The 21,103-nt window shown below is 44.8% G+C and overlaps 1 protein-coding gene and 1 long non-coding RNA gene across 2 annotated transcripts in view; one reads left to right on the top strand and one right to left on the bottom strand.

The window, feature by feature from the left end:
* The window catches only part of LOC137485337 (uncharacterized), a 30,841-nt gene extending 26,255 nt beyond the window's left edge, over positions 1-4,586 (top strand). Inside the window, exons 2-3 of the long non-coding RNA XR_011005286.1 lie at positions 4,112-4,222; positions 4,536-4,586. This is a non-coding gene — a long non-coding RNA (uncharacterized lncRNA). The remainder of the gene's footprint in view (positions 1-4,111; positions 4,223-4,535) is intronic.
* BLOC1S3 (biogenesis of lysosomal organelles complex 1 subunit 3) overlaps positions 1-21,103 on the bottom strand; it is a 284,248-nt gene that overhangs the window by 116,198 nt on the left and 146,947 nt on the right. The window lies entirely within an intron of this gene.

The following is a 21,103-nucleotide window of genomic DNA, read 5'->3' as shown; positions in this document are numbered from 1 at the left end:
CCCGGCTGTGGCTCCACCCAGGATGGACCCAAGGTGGACTCAGAGTCACGAGTTTCACACTTTTATGAGCTCTGGTCCATTTCCACATTGGGGTTCATTGCCCACTTCCAGCTCCAGGGGATGCAGTCCCATCCTCCCAGGTTGCTCTCCTCCATTCCCTGCTGTTTGCACTTTTTGGGCTGAAGCTGCAGCGGTGTCCTTGGTTCTGGGGCTGGACAAGGATTGTTGTGTGTGCCTGAGCTGTGAGGAGAGCTGGCTGACACTTCATGTGGAGTTCAGGGTTATTTCCCCGTGCAGTGCAGAGTCTGGAAAATATGAAAGCTAAAAATTAATGCATCAGAAGGACACAAGGGTTTTTTTAATGCTCTGCTGAGGGATGGTGAGTTCAGACAGAATGACTCCTAACAGGAGATCCCACCCATCACCCTCAGCCCCCAGGCTGGTGTGGACTGCAGTGGTCACTGGAGCTGGGAACAGCCCAACCCTATCCCTGTGCTCCGGGCTGAACGTGCCCCAAATGGGCTGAGGTTTCTGCAACTGCAGGTTTTTCTGAGGTCATACAAACCCTGACTTTACAAAAGCTTGTAGGTTGCCCATATTTTTTGAAGGACATCCCCAATAAAAGGCCTGGTCCAAACTGGAAAAGGCAGAGGAGAATTTTTAAGGAAAAAAGAATTTTTAAGGAAAAATTTGCTTGAACCATTTAACTTGGGTAAAAGTTATTTTTGTTTCTATCCTCATCCAAAAAAGAGGCAGGTCATTTTAGATATAAATTAAAGAGAAAATATTGCTGAAGGCAGATTGTTCACCTGTAAAATCTCATCTCAATTCATTAAAGTTTGGCAAAGCTGTGTAAACAACTGAGGCTAAGAAACATTCAGCAGCTTTAAAACTTGATACTGTACTGCAGATATTCACAGGCAATTACATCACATCAAAATAAAAAGTTTTAACTAATATTAAGAAAATTTATGATTCGAACAGGCCAGAATTTAAGTCAGTGCCTTGTGTAGATGTAGATACGATTGCTTTTCGTTTCATGGTTACCCACTTTTTTTTCAAATACCCTATCAGAATCTTGTCAAGCATTAAGTGGTAAGAGGGGACTAGCCTGAATAAATCAGATGTTTATGCTGCCCCTGAGAGGCACTCCACAGTTCACTGTCAGTAGCATCTTGGGACTCTTTCTCAGGAATGTAATAAGCCAGATATATGCTAAAATTCAGAATGTATTTGTTTTGGACCTCTGAGATCTGGAGCTCTGTGATTCACTGCAAAAGCAAAGCTGTCCCAAAACTAACCTGAAGAAATTTCTTGCACATTTTCGTGAAATCCTGGAAGTTCAGAGTAGCAGAGGTGAGAGGCAGCTTTATCTGCTAAACTGTCTGTGCTTTAAAAAAAAAATCCAAACTGTGTAATTAATATTGGACCTAATGAACTTTGAAAACCTTGTTTCTTGCTCTTTTGTGCAGTCATTGCAATCTTTTTGCCGCACAAAAAAAAATGTGTCTGCTCAACTGGTCAAAACAAACCAATTCTGTTACTCTCTGACACCAAGAACACAATAATGAAGTTAACATAAGTCAGATTTTCTTCAGTGAGTTACTGAGAGGCAAATTTAAAACGGTGTTACAAATAATTCCTCATAATTACAATGGAAATGATGAGCACCCATAATCAGGCCTCGCAGCTATGTTTGCTAATAAGAAGGCAAAGCAGAGGAGAATTGTGATGTTGTTTGTGCTGATGCCTTGTGCAGGCTGACCTAGAGCAGAGGCTAAACAGAGTTATAGAAAAAAGCAGGGATTTATTAAAAGACCTTGGGCAGCACCAGAGCCCAGCCAGGGCTGCACCCAAGATGAACCCAAATGGTCCCAAAATGCACGAGCGCTCCCGGGGGCTCTCACTGTGATCAGCTCTGCTCCATTGGCACATTGGAGTTCATTGTCCCATTCCAGCTTTAGCCCATGCAGTCCCATCCTGCTTGTTTTTCTCTCCTCAGCCCACGTTGTTTGTGCTCCTGGGCCTGAGATTTGGATCATTTGTCCTTGGTGCCCAGCTGGAGAAGGAATTGTTTTGTCTCCTTGCTCTGTGCAGAGAGCTCAGCATCCCCTGATATGAAGCTCAGACCCACACCCTAAAGCAGCACAGAATCTGAAAAATAGAAAAGCTAAACCTGAGGCATCAGTATCATTTTTAGTGTAGTCTCCAGTTTTCAGACCAGCTGGAGCAAACAACCTTCACTGCCTCCAATATAAACAGACTGAGAGGCACTGACCAAACCTCTGACCCTGTTTTGCTTTTCTAGATTATCTTTGAGGTCCCTTCCAACCCAAATATTCCGTGATTCTGTGGTGGTGGCATCAGCAAGCGTGGGTTTGTTGCCATCTTTTGGAAGCTGCTGCATCTTTTCCTCTCTCAGCTGACAAAGATAAGATTTGTTGAAGCTGGAGGCTTCACCAGCCATACCCTGCTCTGGTGTGAGCTCTGCCTTGAGCTCAGAGTGCTTTTAGTGCCATTCCTGGAAGTGTGGTGTCTGGGGAGAAGCATTTGAGAATTGCAGAGCATTAGCTTGCTGACAGGGAGGTAATGCATGGAAAACATTTGACCTCCCTCTGGCTCCTGTGGCTGGGAGGGCTCTGATCTCATTTGCAGCAGCACAAATCCAAAGTGGCTACATTAAGCACATTAAATTTTGTGGAGTTACTGTGAGTTTATAGTTCTGCACCTGGTACATGGGAGATGGCACCAGCAGCCTTTCTGTGATGTAAAGGAAGGGAGTAATGAAGGCAACTTGCAAATGAGAGGATGAAAGCAGCTCCCAACAACAGGACTTTTGCAGGGATGTGAAATTTTTTGGGAGTTGCTGCAGGCTCAGCTTTATTTAAAACCAGCTCACACCTTTGGTGCTGGAAATACAGAATTAGAAATCTACAGGCATTGAGTTTTTCATACATGTCAAAGGCTACCTGGGGCCTGCCTGGAAGAAATGGGTCTTCAGAGCAGTTTAGAAAAAGTTAAAGTATGGGGAAGGCTGAGCTTTTACTTTTTCATTTTCCCTTTTTTATCTAAGAAAGAAGGAGAAGACTCAAAAAAACCCCAAAATAAAACAGAAAAAAGCGGGGAATGACAACTAAAGCAATTTTTAAAAATTAGTTTGAGGAATTAAACAGTAACAGTTGTCACATTTTAAAAATTTTCTCTCTGCATGTGTAAAGCGCCAGAGAAAGATCCACCACGCATTTCAGTTGGGGGTCACCCCCAGCCTCCAAATCCAGTATTAACAACCAGTCTTCCTATTGGAGAGTCACTTTATTTTTTCCAAATATACATAGGAAATTCAAAATATCTGGAAACTAAAGATTTTGTGTGCAAGAACTCCAGAGAAACTGTGCTTTCCTGACAGTGGATGCAGTGAGAGACCTGAATGATGTGGTTGAGGAGCCTGGCCCAGTATTGGATGTCCCTCAGAGATGGGTGCAGACTGGGAAAAGAAACATTTTTTAATTTGGGGTGGGGAATACTGCTGGGAAAGGAAATGTGGAGGGCAAAGCTGAGGGCTGGAAGGATCTTCTCTCCTTCATCAAGGCCAGACTCTCCTACCCACATGCAGACACCAGCAGGTGAGTGCAGGGCTGTGCATAGAGACCAGCCCTCCATGTGGTTCCTCTCCTCGTAAGATACTTGTCTGAAGCAAAAAGAAAGCCCTGAAAGTGTCTATTTTTCTCTGCTTCACGTTTCCTTTTTCTTTCCAAGCTGTGTCTGTGGTCAGTCCCTCTGTTTGTTGATTTTCCCCTCCACACCTGACACCACAAGCGTTGATTTTGCAGCAGGCAGGGTCCTCTCTGCCCTCTGCATGCTGCTTCTGTCCCATTCCAGAGCTCCTTAAGGCCTCTCATTTGTCCTTATCCAACTTAATTTGGACAAAAACTCCACAGATTACATCTCCCTTACAGGACTTGGTTGTCAAATAGTTTTAAATCACAAACCAATTTGTCACTTCGCTTCTGATTCTTAGAAAATCCACGCTGAGCTCCAGAGCTCAGAGAGCCTGGGGAATGCACACTGGGATTTTCACACTATTATTTTCATGCTATTACTTTCTACACAGGAGGAAACCCAGAGCTGGTGAAAATCTGAGGCTATTAGGAATTTCTGGAGCTCTTTCTGCATTTCCTTGCTGATCCCAGGCAAGAAGAGCATCCAGCTGAAACTGATGCAGGTGTTCCATGCTGTTGAACCAGGGACAGGTGAAATGACTCGCACGATTTCAGAAGGCAAATGAAACTTTATCCAAAAGCACTTCTCTCTTTTATAGAGAACATCATGAACATTAATTCCATTGGTCTTACAGTAAAAACATTTCACCTGATTGGCACACTGGACTTAGGTCAGTGTGGTAGAACACATCTATAAACAATGTGAATGGAAAACAAGATAATAGATTGTTTACATTCCTCTCAGACTTTTCCCCAGGCTTAGTCTGGCAGAAACCTTTCTGTTTTTCTCTCTGACTGAACTGAGAATATCCACAGGTGTTTCAGGGTGTGACTGGAAATATTTCCTGAGTGCAAAGGTAGGAGGAGGGCACGCTGAGCAGGATTGCTGTGTCCCATGGGATGTCCTGCTGGCGGCGCCCAGCTCAGTGTGAGCAGCAGTGGGAGAAGGAGGCAAACATTAGCTCGCAATAATCAGGTGTATGAAAATCAGCAGGAGTTTGCTGTACAACTGAATTTGACTGAATTTCCTCTTAAAGAGAATTTGACAAGCCTGGAAGATGGTATTTTACAAAAGAGCTTCTGTTTGCTTCCTGTGCAGCTTTTTGCAGCAGCTGCCAAAGACCCAACGAGCTCTGGGCAGGGGGAAATTTCTTCCATGTGCTGGTTTGTCAGGTTTTGAACCACAGAACATGTCAGAGACTGGGGACTGCTCCTCTCCAAGAGGGTTTGGTGGCTCCTGTGCTCAGTGGGCTTTTAATGTGGCTCTCAGAAATGAGGTGTGTCTGGGCTGAGCACTTCTCTGTCGAAAAATAGAATAAATTATTAAAATAAAATAAACCAAAACAGAATAAATGGCAATTTACCAGCAGCATTTCAATGGTGAGGCTGAGGCAGAGGCTCTGGAGCAGCCCTCCAAACTTTAGTGTGCTCTTCAGAGAGGAGAAAGGATTCTTTAACTGGTCAAAACAAACCAATTCTGTCATTCTCTGACACCAACAACACAATAATGAAGTCACCATAAGTCAGATTTTCAGAAAATAGTGTTTGTTTCTGTCTTTGCTCCATGGTTGCTGACCTGACTTCCTTAACATTTACCTGATGGTGATGAACAAGAAACAACTCCACTATTTGTATTTGCAGAAACAGCCCAGGCTCTATTAAAGCATCTCTAATTCTGAAAACTGAATTTATCATAAGATGCTTTAATGCAAAGTGTGTGAGGAACAAACAAGCCTGAGGTCCTGCTTCATTTCTGCAGGAGGTCCCGTAGAGTTGATTTAAGGACATGGTTTAGCAGTTACCCCAAGGAAATTGTGAGCTCTGTCCTGCCTGTGTCTGGCCCAAATCCAAAAGCACAGGCAGCACTGCAGGTGTGGATGACAGTGACCATGTGAATTATCTTTGCTTTCATGTGGGACTTGTGGCTTAGCTCGGGTTGGACAAAGCTCCACAGCCCCTCAAGGGCTGCTGAGGCATTGTTAGCAGGGGCTCCCATGCTGACTGTCAGCAGTCTGGAGAGACTGAGCGTCAGCTGATACCCAATTAGCTGATTATCCCAAAGGGAATTGAAAATGAAGGTTATCTTTCAACTTGTGATGAGCTTCCAAATAAATATTCAACATGCATTTAATAAGACAGTTTTATGCATTATTTAAGTATCAATTGATGGGTAGAAGAAGAAAGACGATGCTACTGATGGTGAGGTTTGAAAGGCAAGAGCAGGAATCTGGTGAATGAGGTCTTAAAGGAGATTTGCATCTCTCATTTTATTGGAATATTATTTACACAGTAATCATGAAAGGAATTTTAGTAAGAATTCATTTCTCCATTTTGGTTGGTTGGGATTTTTGTTTGTTTTTAAAACACTCATAGCAAGGGCACAAGATTAGAGAAAGGGGATGTTAAAGGTGCTCCAGCCTCCACCTCAGGGCAAGATCAGCTCTTCTGGGGCCAGGGTGTAACTTGTCCCTTGGAGTTTTGTGCCTGGGTCAGAGAGAGGGGCTGGTTCATGTCATGGTTCATATCTGTGGTTAAATCTGCTCCCGTGAGCTCAGAGTGTTCCATTCTCCTCTTGCTGCTGGTGTATTTCAGGATGGACGTTGCTGGGGCAGGACTCCTCTCTGAGGAGTAAAACTGCTGCTGAAAATGGGGATTTTTGCTGTTGTAGTGGGAAGTCTGGGCTCATTCAGACTGTTGATGGATTGATGGTGCAGGTTTCAGAGCCCTGTGCACACCAAGGAATCGTGTCTGGCTGGGGGCTTCAAGGACCTGCCCCAGTGCCAGGGATGTCTGACACGTCTGACAGCAATGCCCACTTCTGACCTGGACTTTTCCTCCCCTTTTCCTCCAAAAATACCACCTGAAACCTTGATGCTTTATTTTAACCTGGTCTCATCCCTGCCAGAAAGGCAGACCTGGGCTGATGTCCCGTGGTTCCAGCGCTGTGGAATGTCTGCAGCTCTTCTCCCATGGGATAACCAAGAGGGGAATGAGCCCTGCAGCCCTGGAGGTGCCACTTGGTTAATTAAATAAACAAACCAGTGACCTCTGAGACTGGGGTGAAAACAAGAAGGAGAGGAGGAAAGTGGGTTTTCTCCCTGCAGTGTTTTTGCCTCTTCAGTGCTTCGTTGTTTGGCTGCCCAGTGGGACTCAGCTCCTCTGTTTTCCCTAGCACCCCGTGGTATTCCAAATATTATTTCCAAATATTGTTTTATGCTCCTTTTTTTCTTTTTTTCTTTTTTTTTTAAAGAAAAGGTGCTAAAACAAAAGGTACTGAAATAAAAGCAAGAGGACTGTCCTGATTTGTGGGGCTTTCTTTTTCAGCTCCCTCTTTTAAGTAATTTATTAATCTAGTTGGGATTATTTGTCTTTGCTCTTACAAAATGTTTTTCCCTCTAAAGGAAAAACTGCCAATGTATTATTAAAGGGAGGTCAGATCCCAGTGACCTTTTCCTTGTTGGTTCAATGTTTGTAGAAAAAACATAAAAAGTGGGTTTTGTTAAAGGATGCTGTTGAGAAATAAGAACTTGAGTTCAATTTGCCTTTTCCCTTCAATTTTCTGCTTTTCCCTCCCTCTTAGACTCGGTGCAACGTGACCTATTTTCTGTATATATGCATTTTCCCAGACTAATTTATCTAGTACTGAGTATTTGCATTTTCATTACTTTTAAGAAAGATTGCATCTCCATTTTAATTGAAAAAATCACCTGTTTTATTTGAAATATAAATAATTGTCAAGTGTTTTCACTGATGGTTATGGAGATTTGTTTTAAAGCTTTTATTTTGCATCTGATATTTTGATGCTTCCTTTAATTTCGTGCATGCAACCATATTTCTTAATATCTTTAAATTATCTCAAGCATATCAAAAAGGTAGATTTTTCAAAACAGCTCAGAACTAGAAGTCTGAATAATTGATTTCTACTTTTAGTTGTTAAACTAAAAAATGTTTCTTAATTTTTTTCTGATAGCGCTAAGAGGAAGATTATTCAGCAGAACAAATAGGAGACCCTAAATGTTCAGTTTGATTCATTTTGCTTCAGCTGCATGCTCTGAAACCATTTAAATCCCTCCTTAGAAATTAAATGCTGATGATTTGTCTGAAACAAATGTATAGGAAGGAGAAACTTAAACATTTCAAAATATCTTCAAGATGCTAAGCAGAAACATTTTTTTCTTTTCCCAGATATGACCATTTCTCCTAAATTCTATACTTCCTCCCTTAAAGAAGCTTTGGTCTCTTCCTTACTACGTAGTAGTTACTATGAGTTGGTTCCTATTCCTAATTCCTGTAGGTTCCCTAAAATGACATCAAGGAAAAGGGTTCCTCTGGAAGGTGATTCAGTCCTTTTGCCTTTCTCTAATAACCACAGGGATAAAAATAACATTATTGAATAAATAATGTCACCTAAATGATGATATTTCATATATTTAAGGGAAAGGACAAACCTGGGCCTGTAGATGTGCTCTGTTAAGCTCAGCTTATGTTGTGCAGCGTTTAAAGAGGCTCACTTGCACATTTATTCTGTAAATGTACCATAGAGCAGAGGCATGGGGAAACTGTGGAGCTGCTAAGGGAGAGGCATTAACACCAGGAGCAATATGTAGATTAGTCAATATTAACAGCCACATTAATTTAGGTGGAGTTGATGAGCCAGCACAGGAGGTTCCTCCTCAGAACCAGCATCGTGCAGGGGCCAGGAGAGGTCACACAGTGAAATATGGTCACTGCTGAGGGCTTGTGACATTCCCGTTCTCTGGACAGAGAGACACAATTCTGTCTCTCAGGAGAAGCACGGACAGAACAAGATAAAACAATCTTTCTCTCTGCCCCTTTGTTTTCCCCATGTGGAATGTGGTGTGGAGATTGTTCACCTGCAGTGGTGGTTGGGTTGGATCCTGGTGAAGTTGTTTGGGGTCAGTGACCAGTGGGATCCAGCTGTGGCTCGGGCTCTCAGCAGAGTCACGAGTGTGAGTGAGTTAGAGAGGTGAGTAAGAAGTCAGTATGTAGAACAGGATAGCATCTCTTTAAATAGTATATTAGTGTAATATAGTATAGTTTTAATAAAGCTGTCCTTCAGCCTTCTCATCTGGAGCAGACATCAGCATTTCTTCCCTGAGCTGGGGTTTGATGCATTTTTCACTAGAAGGGCTCATGGTGCCTCCAAGGTGCTGCACGTCTGTACCAATACCAAAGCTTCACTGGAGCCTAACTGGGGTGTTCCATCCCCTTCTGCTGTTTCTGCTGGATACCCAAAACTGTGTTTTGCCTGGTGCTGGCAGCTCAGGTGTGGGTGAACTGATTCTCATAGGAGATGAGGTTCAGACAGTTGGAGGCATGGTGGAAAATACTTAAACACAAAGTGTCGTAACAAGTTTGCTGCTTATTTTGGAAGAAGGACTAACAGTGTTTTGATTATCTCTGAGCAAGCTAAGCTGATTCAGTGTAATGTAATTAATGAGGCCACCTTCCATTAGAGGACAGTGGGAAGAGCTATTGGTAATTACTTCACAGGCATCAGAGAAATATTGCTGAAGCAGGAGCTCTCGGTGCCCAGATGATGATTCCTCTGCTGCAGGAGCTGGTGCTGTGGCTGAGGCAGCACAGGGTGAGCAGATGGAGCTGCTGCTGCCTGCCCAGGGTGTGATCCCGTGGGCTTTGTTGGGATAAGGAGCAGATATTTGCTCACACCCACATCACCCCTCTCCACTGTCCATGTTTCCTGGGACCTCTGAGGACAAGCCTGGCCTCAAGCCATTGCTCCTGAGTGAGGATGTGCTTGGTGGGCAGCTTTGATCTCTGCAGTGACATGGATGCATTTCAGAAAGTGCTGGCATGTCATCCAGGGTGTTGAATACAGACAGAAGTGCTGGTTCCCCTTGCTGCCAAACGCTGGGGAAAAGTCTGGCTGTGTGTTCAACTTGCCTCAATTTTCCCATAATTGAACTTACAAGTGGGGTGGCCTGGTATTGGTGTTGGGATCCCCAATGCAGGAAGAATGATGTGTAGGATTTTAATGATTTTAGAAGGTTAATTAATTATTTTATTAAACTATATTATACTATATTACACTAACAAGAATTATCACTAACTAACTAGAAAACTTTGACTCTCTCCTGAGAGTCTTGATGCACACGTGGATTTAATTGGTTAATGAATCTAAACAACTATTACTAGAATTTAATTAAGTAATTACTTTGGGTAAATAATCTCTAGAACACATTTTGCATGGGCACAAACAGAGTAGTAGTGAATGAGATAAGAATTGTTTTGATTCTCTTTCCTCTGTTTTCCTTATAGCTTCTCTCAGGAGAAATCCTGAGGAAGCTAAGTCTCTCTCTGTTCAGAGGGCACGTGAATGCCACAGCATGGGAGACAGACCCTCCGTATTGCTTGCTCAGAGACATGGACACACGAGTGCTGGAAACATCCAAAGCCTTTTCTAGCCTGACCTGCTGTGAACAGCAGACTATAGACTTCTGCCCATTAACCTCAACACTGAGCCCACTAATTCATTTCTACCTGAAACATCTTTTCCACTCTCTGGAAAGACCATGAGGTGGACAACCCACCATTACCCTTAACAGCTTATTTTAATGTCCAGCCCGTGTCTCCAGTTAAAGCAGTAATTATCCCTGTTGTACCTGATCTGTGCCTCACTGCACTTTGCAGCCTGCACAGGTGGAGGTCTGGACTCAGCTGGAAGGGTCCTGCAGGTCAGGAGGGAGGTGCTGTGGGTTGAGGGGACAGACACAGGAAGCTTGAGGGGTGAGGGTCAGGTTGCAGGACCCTGACCGTGTTTTGAGCAGTAGCCCGTGGTGCTGGTGGCTCACTGAGGGCTCAGTGCTGCTGTTCCAGGGGATTTCAGGGGTGCTGGCAGAGCAGGATGAGATTCTGGGAGCCACTGGAGCTCTGCAGAGGACAGCAGCTCACTTCTTTGGCTGATTCAGCAGTTCCTGATGGCTTGCCTTAATCAAACTAGATGAGAAACTGTGGTTTCCCGCAGGCTTTGCCTGGCTGCAGGGCTTGCCTTTGTTATCACAAGCCTAAATTCACTCACAAAATCATCCAGCTTCTTGTTTATCCGCTTCCTTGGACTCCATAATTAGAACTGCTGCTGAGACACCACAGCCTGGTTTGGGAGACCACCAGCACAGCCTGTGGGGAGACATAAAGACCCCTCCATGCAGGAATGTTCTCTCAGCAGTGACTCTGGGAGTCAAGGAAGAGGTTTGCCTTTCTTGGGACTGAGCAAACACAGTGAGGCTCAGGCAGCCTGCTCCACACTCCTGCAGCGCTGCCTGAGCAAAGGGGCAGCAGCACACTGCCTCCAGCCAGGAGACCCATATTTCACTGGGGAAAACTGGGGGGGATATTGTGACAGGGAGCCTGGCAGCTGGAGGTGGCCTCATGAACAGCTTTGGATTGACCATCTCTGTTTGCAGGGTGTGTTTTTTTGTAGCTTGCCATTTTTAATGTGTTTTCTTTGGCTGGTGATTTGACACTGAAGGAATTGGCTCCAAGAAGGAATGGCATTCCCTGGATTTTCACCTCAGCATGCCTTGACTGGAAGCTCTAGCTGTCAGTGGTACCCAGAGAGAGTTTTGTTGATGAAAACCTCTCTTTGGAGCCCTCCCATGCAAGTGCTGAAATAATGAGCCATTTGTTTGGAGAATTCTCCTCTTCCCCATGGACAGGTGCCATTTTGAGTGAAACCATCCCAAACAGCGCACACAACTCGCAGACCTTGCACAGCCTCATGGCACAGAAGAGACTTCAGAGTTCCCTAACAGAGTGGAGATTGCCAGACGTGCATGAGCTGAGGGATAACTGAAATCAGTGAATGTTCACAAGTGGCTGCTCATGAAAGCCTTGGACGAGCTACGGAGACTGGGATTTCCTTCATGGGATCACAAAACCATTAAAGGCTGGAAAAGCCCTCCAAGATCACTGAGTCCAGCCTACACTGCCAGATTCACCATTAAATTGTGTCCCTAAACACCACACCTACACATTTTTTGAACACTTCCAGGGACGGTGGTTGTGTGGGCAGCCCATTCCAAAGCTGCCCTTCTCACACCCCTCAGTTTTATCAGGTTGGTGTTTGCATCTGAGGCAATTTCAGTGGGTAGCACTCCTTGGCAAAGCACAAAGTTTCTGACCCTCCAAACAGCATGATGGCTTTTGCAGTCTTGGGTGCAGGTTGGAGGATAACTCAGCTGTAGTGGGATGTAAAGGTCTGCAGTGAGAGTCAGGCTTAAAGAGCTCAGGCTGCTTGGCTTGCTGAAAAGGAAGCTTGGAGGCAGTGTGGTAGGTTGTGGTAGATAATTCCTTGCACCAGAAGAAGATCTAGAGGGTGGATGTTGAAATTAAGTTGGAAGGACAACTGTGGAGCAGCACAGTAATTACCCAGTGGAACAGCTGACCAGGACAAGAGGGAAATTAATTCTAGCTGGGATGCTTCACCTCAGACCTGGAGATCTTCCTGGAAGGCATGATCTAGTTCAGCTGTGTGTGAGCTGGATAACATTACACACCAATGGGAAAAACAAACTGAAAAATGTTGTCCTGGATCATTTCACACACTGGGCAGCTTTCCCTCGTGTTACTGAGCTCACCACAGAAACAGTTATTTCACCTTTTGGAAGGAGCTCTCTGGGCTCTGCACCTTTTAAGTTACTTTAATGGCAATACAGGGTGCTGGGTTTACACTCCTTGAATGGGGAGACATGGTTACGTGTTGCAAGGTTTTTTCCCTGGAAAACAAAATTATACTGGGACAACTGAAATGTTTCATTTTCCCCCCAACGTTGTGCTTGAGTCTTGGGATTATTTCTCTTCTGTGTGCATCCATTTTTCTTTGAAACACAATTGGCAAACAAAAATTTTCACTTTGAAAGGAAACAGCGAAAAGCCTGGTTCTGAGAATTGGCAAAATGTTTGCTGTCAGGTGTGTGCTGGGTGTCACCTTCCCTGTCCTCCAGCTGGAGCTGGAGTCTGCTGCTGAATCTCAGAGGCAGGGATGCTCTCGAGGGATCTGGTGCCGTGGTTTGTGTTGCGAACTGCTCCAGGCTGTGGAGAAACTCGAGGTGTGTGGGCAGCCTGCGTGGCCATGCAGGTGCCATCAGTGCACCCAAGACTTGCACATGGTCTTTCCTGGTGGGAGCAAGCCTTGGGCTCACGTGGCAGGACTGTCTGCAGCCCGTGTTGCAGTGGTGTGAGGCAGCAGGGCTGCACACATGGCACCAAAGGCCACTTCTGTGCAACCTGGGGTGTTTTCCTCCTAACAGGCAAGGTGGAACGGGGCATAAATCACAACCAAATGGCATCATGTTGTGGTTTCCCCCTTTCTCTTTGTTCATCAGCTTTATAGCTCTGTGCCTGATTCTTGCTGAAAGTTGCAGAGCTCTGCTAATGCTGGCAGCTGCTGTGGCTGTCGCAGCAGTTCTGGGCTGCAGGTCAGTGTAAAGGGATTTGGGCAGCACAGTTCCATCTGAGGGGCTGTCTTGTTAATTCTGCTTTATTGGATGACTCCTGGAAGCAGTTTTCCTGAGCTATCACAAGGGTTTGTAATAAATCTTAATGAGGTACCCCTGCTATGATTAATCATTTGTTTCTCTAGCAGGATCATGGCTTATGTTCCCCAGGGAAGAGGAAAGGAACCTCAAACCCTGCATCAGGGCAGTGTCAGTGGTTACTTAGCTGTTTACTATCCAGCCAGAAAATGTTGCAGCAGTCACCCCAAATCCCCAGGACATGTCTGCTGTTTGTAAAAGTCAGCGTTTGCTGCCCAAGGCAAACAACTGCTTTTGAATGAGTTGCTTTGTTTTAAACCAGGTGATCCTTCCCTCTCCCTGCCTCTCATATTGTAAAGGATCCAGGAGGGATTTACAACCAAGTCCAGAGAAAAGGTGACAGAGCCAGAGTAAAGCCCGTCTGAGCAAATGCTGGTATTTTTTTTCAGGAAAAAATTCTTCTCTGGAAGAGTGATTGAGCGCTGGAATCATCTGCCCAGGGAGGTGGTGGGGTCACTGTCCCTGGACATCTTTAATAAAGACTGGACGTGGCACTCAGGGCCATGGTTTAGTTGATGAGGAGGTGTTTGGTAACAGTTTGGACTTGATGATCTCAAAGGTCTTTTCCAGCCTGGTTCATTCTGTGATTCTGTATTGAATGGCTCTAGCTGAGCACTTGTGGCCACTGGGTGAGACTTGGAGGACACAGAAAAGGCAGCAGCTGTCCTTTGTGGATCTCAAAATCTCAGCTAAAGCTGACAACCAGAGCTGAGCTGTTTCCCAAAGCTGTGTGACATGCCCAGCCAGTCCAGCACCTTTCCCACCTTCCCCTTCCTCTCCATGTGAAACATTTTGGGTATTTTCTAACACCATTTTTGCTGTCAGCTGTCAGCAGACACATCCCAGTGGAGGAAGATTTCCACCAGAAGAGGCATGGGAAGCATGAGGTAAAAAAACTTGGACAAATCTCTGGGAACTGTGAGAAGACTAAATTCACTCCTTTGCTAATTCGCTTTTCTCTCAACAGAGATGGCAAAATTCATGGGTCAATCACTGGTGTGATGGAAGACAGATCCTGTCAGAAAGATGTCCATGAGGTCTGGCTGGCCAAGGCAGGGTAATTCTTAAATCACTAATGCACGGTCTCTTGATTAAAACATGGACATGGTTTGTTACTAATACAGATCCTAAAGGAGCAGAGCTAAACGCTGTTGAGTGTACCTAAGTCTTTAATTGACTGCAGTAGACTCTGAATCCAGTCTGGAAGGAACTGCCAATTTGGAACCCTCCAAAAGGGTGGTAAAAGGGCTGTGCTGGTAAAATCCAGGTTGTGCAAATCTCCAAGGACAAAAGATTCGGCTACAGTGATCTGCATTGCTTAGTTAAATGGATTCAAGACACGAAATTATCTTAATCCAGGCAATTTAATTTAATATTATAAGTGGGTTAAACCTGTAGGATGGCAAAGATTCATCTCATTAAACTTGGGGACTCAGCTATGGCATCTAAGGTAGAGCATCATTGCCCTCAGCAGTGGAGAGAGAGAGAGAGGAATGACCAGGGCTGGCCTGGGTCTCAGTGGTCTCACTGCTTTGGTAGCTGCTAGCTGAGAGTTGGGGCTTCTTTTTCTTTTACATGAACATGTCCTATCAGGCCTGGGAACCTGGTACCACCTCCTGCTGCTGTTTCAAGCCTGTTTCATTTTTTGAGGCAAACAAGCTGAAGCAGTTGCAGTAATGCACTGAGAGGAACAGGCAGATATTGCTGTTTCCTGTGGAATAATTCTGTTCCTTGGATGCCAGGGGAGGAGCTCCTTTGGTGACACTGGAGCAGAACTTTAAGGTCAGGCTCAGGAACCTGGTGCAGATAAATGAGACCATGACAGAAGAAGCAAAGCTTGTCAGACCTGAGTCAGACCCACTGAATTGGTGTGACAGAGCTGCTGCTGAGGCCAGCAAGCCCCAGGCTGAACCTGCAGCCTTACCAATGTGAGTGGCAATATTCCCATCATCTTTTTGCCCCCACGCTTTCTAATGTGCCTCTGGATCTTTCCCAGTGATCCCATTAAGGCTCTTCAGGGAACTACAGAGAAATTATGTTAAGAAGATAATTGCAGGGAAGCCTGGATAAAAAGGCAGGTCAAGAACAATTTGAAGAGTTGGGGAATGACTTCAGTCAGCTGAAGAGGTGTCATAAGGTCTCTATTCCCTCTGAGATGTTTCCTCACTGTCTTGGATGTAACTTCAGCTGCTGCTTCGTATTTGCTCCTCTGTTTTTCACTAACTTCCTGGCACTAAAACCTCTCCTTGCTGTGTGTATACCAGGTACTGGCAGAGCTGGAGTTAGCTGAGAAAAGTTGGATCATAGGATTTAGAGACAGATGGGACCTTTTCCATTCTATTTTTTTTTTTTTTTTTTTTATGATTAGCTCACAACATGTGAGGCAGTCACGTATTTCATATTCACACAACAAATTATGCATCTCATATGAAATTGCCAGTTTCCTTCTCTGAAATCGAGGATGAATTTCCATCTGGAATATAAAATGTGGTTTCCATATGTACAAACAGATACTTGTGACTAGTATCAAAGCAGAAAAGATGTTTTGGATGATAATGTGCTGTGGAAGTGAATGCATGAGAGCTGTCAGGTGATTCACAAACCCTGCGACAGAGCCCGAGCTCAGGGGTGGGGTTTTGAGCACAGTAGGGCCTCTGGTTTTCTGGTTAAGGATACAGAATTTAAGACCTCCCATGCTAGAGTGGGCTGTGGTGTCTGAAGTCCAGTGGTCAAACCTGCTTTTCAGTATGGAAAATACTTGATTTCTCATTTTCCAAAGCTCATCTTAGGTGGGTGCTGAGCAGCTGCTTGTGCAGAGGTGATGATTTTGTGCTGGACAGTGGGCTCAGGTCCTTGTTCTCAGCATTACCCTCCCCCAGTGGCGGATCCATCCAGCAGCCAGATGGGATTGGCTCAGTCGGACACAGGAGAAGGTTCCAGCAGCTTCTCAGAGAAGCCACTTCTGTAGCCCCCACACTACCAAACCCTTTCTAGGCAGCACAGGTACCTCAGTGAGGCAGCATCAGCGCTGAGAGTGGGGAAGGTTTCTGCTGCTCTTGCCTCCAAGCCAGCCAGACAGTCTGGCCCGGCCGCAAGACAAAGGTGCCCTGCCACTAATTTAACATCTTAGTTTCTGGTTAGTTTCCATTACACATAGAACATGTCACAGTTTTCACTTTTTTTCTTAAACTTATCGTAGCCTCAAAGCCTGTTTCTGAAGGGTGACTGGGTTATTTATTGCACAGAGCAGTTTTTCAAGGAAATGGAAATGGCATCTGGCCTCCAAATGGAGACCACCTTCCCCCTGCAGCTCTTTAAGAGAACATGACAGTAATTGAGCAATAATGAAATGTTTCAGGAGGAGTGTCGGAAAGTTCAGAGTGCTATGGGAGAGTTATAAATCTGGGCTGGTTTTGGCTTGAGGAAGAAATCCTGTTATAAACTTATTAGCTGCTGACACCGTGCTTCTCTCACCTTGCCCGAGATGCAAAATTCACCTCGGCACCGTCACACTGCCGTTCCCCTGCACCTGACTCGAGGTGCTGCTGCCTCAGGCACAGCTCTGCCTCCTGGGATCAGTAGCAAGGACCAAGCACATGCATGTGATGGGCTCTGACCAGGTCTCTGTTTGTTGATCCTACTGGGACAAACCTTCTTCCCACTGAGCTGCTCATTCCTGCCACAAGAACCTTGGCCAAAACTTTAGAGGTGCAGTTTACAGAATTCACAGAATCTCTGGGTTGGAAGAGACCTCCAAGGTCATCGAGTCCAACCCAGCCGCAACACCTCAACTGAACCCTGGCACCCAGTGCCACATCCAGTCTGTTTTAAACACACCCAGGGATGGTGACTCCACCACCTCCCCGGGCAGAACATTCCAGAACTTTGTCACCTTTCTGTGAAAAACTTTTTCCTAATATCCAGCCTGTATTTCCTTTGGTGCAGCTTGAGGCTGTGTCCTCTGGCTCTGTCAGTGCTGCCTGGAGAAAGAGCCCAACCCCACCTGGCCACAGCCACCTTTCAGGAGCTGTGGAGAGTGATGAGGTCACCCCTGAGTCTCCTTTTCTCCAGGCTGAGCACCCCCAGCTTTGTATGTCTCCCTTTTGAAGTAATTTGTCTCAACAGAATACTAAAGCCTTGGATTCTGTTTTCTTCAAACGGGCTTGTGGATATCTAAATGGAGACTTTTATCCATCTTCAGGGTCCTTTGTTAAAGTTCTGGAATGGCTGCCCGGGGAGGTGGTGGAGTCCCCATCCCTGGGTGTGTTTAAAACAGACTGGATGTGGCACTGGATGCCAGGGTTCAGTTGAGGTGCTGGGGCTGGGTTGGACTCGATGATCCTGAAGGTCTCTTCCAACCCAGTGATTCTGCGATTCTGTGATTCATTATTTGCGTTGTTTCTAATTTGTGGCTCTCAAAAAAGATTGCTCTTTTCCTCTCCTCCTTCAAATGATTGGTGGGTTTAGAAATAAATCTGGAATTTCAAACTCCAAACTGGGAATCTTTTAGCTCTGGAAAGTGTTTCTGACATGTTAAATTTTGCTCTTAGATTTCAATGAGTTGCCTCCAGATTTCAGCCTAAAATCTGGTGACTTGTCTTAGGAAATTCTACAGGCTGTTGCTACAAACAGTGGTGGAAAATGGGCATTTTCAAGTGGTTGTTTGTCTCTCTTTTACCTTCTTCTCTCAGGGTTGGATGAAGGTGTGTGTTTCCATGGTTGGCAAAGGTGTCTGAGTGGTGGGTTTGGGATGGACACCCCACCCTGAGACTATGAGGACAGACTTCACCTGAACAGAGACAATGATTTGCATCATTTGCACCATGTCTGAGATGATTTCAAGGTCTCCATCATCCATGCAGAGAAATAAGTACATGGAAAGTAGCATTTACATGGTAGGAAAGTAGGATTTACATGGTCTGCCTAGCTCAGCTGGAGAGAACAATGCAAATATTGAATAGAGTTACTGAAAAAAATATTTCTGATGTGCTGTAGGAGCATCATCAGCTGAGGTTTGTGTCTTAGTTTTTTACATCTATTGTCATTTCTTGATCCACATGAAGAACAGTTTGTAGTGGTCATTGACCAGAGGATTTTTATTAATATGTAAATTGGATGATATAAATACTAGACTGCATTGCAATCCATCAAATCCATGGTCCCACCAAGGAAAGAAACCAGGAAAATAATGTGGTGCATCTCTTCCAAACCTAGACTCAGGCATCCTGCATTCAGGCAAAATAACTCAGAAACACGTAAGGAGCCTAAAAGTATTGGTCTGACTGAAATATCTTTTCTTCCTGTAGCATTGTGAATCCTGTGAACTCCTGTTTCTCCAATCAGTGGTTACAAAATACAGCTAAGTGTCTTTTGGAGTGAGTTGTGGAGGGACCACACATTTAATTAATCGTGGTTACATATGTCTAAATAAATTTCTGCAAAAAGTGACATTTTTAAGGAGATCTCATGACAAAATTGCTCAGGAGGCAAAGTTAGGGTTTCCCAGTTTCACATTTAATTAACTTAGCCTGACTTTTATAGGGCTTTGTGTTATGCATTTTGGTCTTCAGTAAACAAATAGCAGAAAATTAAAGCAGAGCAACTGCCAATGAGCAGTAAATTTAATTGAGAAATAATGAGTTGCCATGGGGTGCTGTAGGGTTCTGCAAAGATAATGTTATTTATCTTGGAAAAGCTCCACTTTCATTTGTCAGGACATGATATATATATGTAAGTGGAACAAAAGAAAAAAAATACAACATTAGATAGGAAAGGGCTAAGGCCATATTCCTCATCCTGAATTTGGGGCTGGAGTTTGGTGGAGTGAAAAACTGATTTCCTGCACTCCGTGGCAGCTCGGTGCAATTTCCATCCGATGCATCCCTAAGTGAAAGGTGGTGTCAGGAAGAGAAGTGACTGGAATTTGTAAGGTCCAGATGAGCAGGAAGGAAGATGAACATCAATGTCACAGGAGGGAAGGAACGTGTGAAACGGTCTCTGCTGTAATGGTGAAACAAAAACCTGGATCTGAATGCTCCCTCTGCTTTTCACATCCATTTCAAAGGAAATTGAATGTCTGGAAAACAGCAGAGCGAGCCCTCCGATAAAGGTGCTGAATTAAGGCAGCAATAAGATGTCTTAATCTTGGGCTAAAAAGATACATTTGCACCCCTAGCTTTGTTCCTCATTGTAAAACACTTGAAGTGCAGGGAGATTGAGCAGCTGGGCTGTGAGCAGCAGGGTTTGAACTCGTTCACTGACAGTTCATCCCACTGGCACAGAGAGCGGCGTCACTCTGGGTGCTCAGCAGAGTAGCAGGTACCAAACCCAAGGGTTCTGCCTGGGGGTGGAGGGTGTCCTGGGCACCCCTCTTAGCTGGATGAGCCCCCTTTGTCCCTGCACACCTTTCTTTGCCTGCACACGTGTGAAATGTGGTGTGTAGCAGCTCCTTTTTCACAACATCTGGTTTCTAAGCCCATCATTTCCCAGCACTATGCAGAAAACCCACCTTATTTACAGCCTTCCCATTTGGAGGGCTCACCAGACCCCAAATTTGGCTGACATTTTCAGGTTCCTGCTTTTCATTTCCACCCATTCTTGCTTTATTTTTAGCTGTTATAAAATGAGACATGTTTCCATCTTTTAGGTAATGAGATGCTTTCCACTTAATTCAATCACTAGTTAATTTGATCCTCTATTTAATTTGTTCCAAACGTCTGGAAGCAAAGTTCCATGTCTTAAGTGTATGTATATATTACATATATTGCTTCCACCCTTTGCTCTGATCATTCTCCTTCCTCTAAACAAGCCTTCTAATTCAATCTTAGGCTACTGGAACTTGCCATTTAATTAATAAGAAAAGCCCAAATCAAAGCAAGCGAGAAGGAAAAGAAAAGGTTTAAGGAATGAGTCCAGGTCATAAAAGATGACTGTGACTTAAAGTTCCATCATGAACTACCTGCTGTTGGCTGATAGCTCTGCCACAGGCTATCAAATCCATGACAGTGAATTAAAATCGGGATTGGGAGCAAAATGTTTTAGGAGAATGTTCAGAATAAATGTGAAGAGCCCCTTGGTGGAACATAAACCTAAAAATATGGTGTAGCAAAGTTTTATCTGTCACCCCAAGCCTTTGGAACTCAGAAATCAGATGGTGAGGGGACAACACTGCTGCAGCCTGTGCTAAATCTGTGTTGTCTTCAGTGCTGTCAGGAGCACCCACCAGCACTCCATAAAGCTTTCACTTCCATCCCCAACAGAGCCCTGGAAATCGAGCCCAGTGCAATCGAGCACTGACCTCAGCCCTCAGCCTCGGGGCTGACTTCTCTGGCTTCGGAAGCAGCAGCTGAGCCCACCTGGGTGTCACACCTGGCTGGTGGTTGGTGTTCAGCTGGCAGAGCTGTGTGTGTGCAGGAAGGGAAGCTGGAACAGCTTCTTGTCTGACGCTGTTGAGGCAGGGATGGGTGAAATGACTCGCACGATTTCAGAAGGTAAATGAGCGTTTATTCAAAAGCACTTCTCTCTTTTATAGAGAACGTCGTGAACATTAATTCCATTGGTCTTGCAGTAAAAACATTTCACCTGATTGGCACACTGGACTTAGGTCAGTGTGGTAGAACACATCTATAAACAATGTGAACGGAAAGCAAGATTATAGATTGTTTACATTCCTCTCGGACTTCTTCCCAGGCTTAGCCTGGCAGAAATCATTCTCTTTTTCTCTCTGACTGAACTGAGAATATCCACACTTGCCCACAAGATGAGCAGTCAGCCACGGTGACACAGAATGGTGCTGCTGTGATCCCCTGA

Source organism: Anomalospiza imberbis, chromosome 19 (assembly GCF_031753505.1).
Source record: "Anomalospiza imberbis isolate Cuckoo-Finch-1a 21T00152 chromosome 19, ASM3175350v1, whole genome shotgun sequence".
NCBI classification, from domain to species: domain Eukaryota; kingdom Metazoa; phylum Chordata; class Aves; order Passeriformes; family Viduidae; genus Anomalospiza; species Anomalospiza imberbis.
This window is presented reverse-complemented; position numbering and strand designations above follow the sequence as displayed.